The sequence below is a fragment of the Tupaia chinensis genome, unplaced genomic scaffold, assembly GCF_000334495.1.
Source record: "Tupaia chinensis unplaced genomic scaffold, TupChi_1.0 Scaffold142716_1, whole genome shotgun sequence".
Lineage (NCBI taxonomy): Eukaryota > Metazoa > Chordata > Mammalia > Scandentia > Tupaiidae > Tupaia > Tupaia belangeri.
Genome location: NW_006202562.1, coordinates 4,614,777 through 4,615,787, shown reverse-complemented (window position 1 = coordinate 4,615,787; position 1,011 = coordinate 4,614,777). Strand labels below are relative to the sequence as shown.

The 1,011-nt window shown below is 53.9% G+C and overlaps 1 protein-coding gene across 1 annotated transcript in view; it reads left to right on the top strand.

Moving 5' to 3' along the window:
• The window catches only part of XRN2 (5'-3' exoribonuclease 2), a gene marked incomplete in the record, with an annotated part of 97,900 nt that overhangs the window by 624 nt on the left and 96,265 nt on the right, over positions 1-1,011 (top strand).

Genomic DNA, 1,011 nt, shown 5'->3' with positions numbered 1-1,011 from the left:
GCGTGGAAGAGAAGGGGAGAGGCGCGGGGCGCCCGCCACGCTGGAGCCGGCGGCCTGGCGCGTCTAGGCCGCGGCCCTCGGTGCCTGCCGCCAGCCCTCGGGGAGCCTTCCTGGAGCCCACGCTGCCCTGCCATCCTGGAGGGCAGCGGCAGCCCGACCCGGGTGGGATGGAGGCACTCGGAATCAGAGCCGGGATAGCGGCCTTGGGGAGCGAGGGCCGAGCCGGGTCCGAATTCGCGGAGGGCTCGTCCTCCCCTGCCCGCTTTTTTTCCGGGACCGGAAGGCTCCGCCCACCGCTTTGTTTCCTCCGGGGGACTCTCGTTTGGGGCCTCCGAAGTGGCTCTGAGGCTTTCGAGGCACATTTGCCGAGACTGCGGAGTTAGCTGGTTTAAGAATGCGAGTGTGATCGTAGCCTTTAACAAGCTTGTAAAGTAGCCCCGGAGGCAGGCTTTGTGGGGTTTTCTACCCAGGCCTGAAAGGTTTTCTGCTGGGTGCGAGGCCATCGGTTACTGTTGTTAGATCTTACTTTAAAAGCCGCGCGTTGGAAAGGTCTAGGACAGGCGATGTCCGCTAAGTTACCCCTTCTCCGTGTGCCCTTACTGCCGAACAGCATTGTCTGGTGAGATTTTCGGGACTCTGTATGCACGCGAACAATACTTCTTGTTAGTTTCTTATGCATAGGCAGCCTTTTGCCCATTCTAAAGTTTTTACATCGTCTCAGTGATTCCGTCCGAGTTCAGTTTTGAATTTCTGAATTGATAAGATGCAGGGACCCATCATGCCCTCCCCACTCTGGTTTTTGACCCTGTCACTGAACTTTTGTTTGGACTGTGATAAGGTCTTTATTTTTATTATTGTTTTTCCTCAAGGAGAAACCAGAAGTCTTGTTTGGGTGACGTTCTCACCTGCTTTTCTCAAAGAAACTGTTAACCTGAATGTTTCGTTTATAAAAGTTTCACCAAACTTTACTAAATGTTTGGGGGGGGGGGGATTACAAAAAATAACAATTTT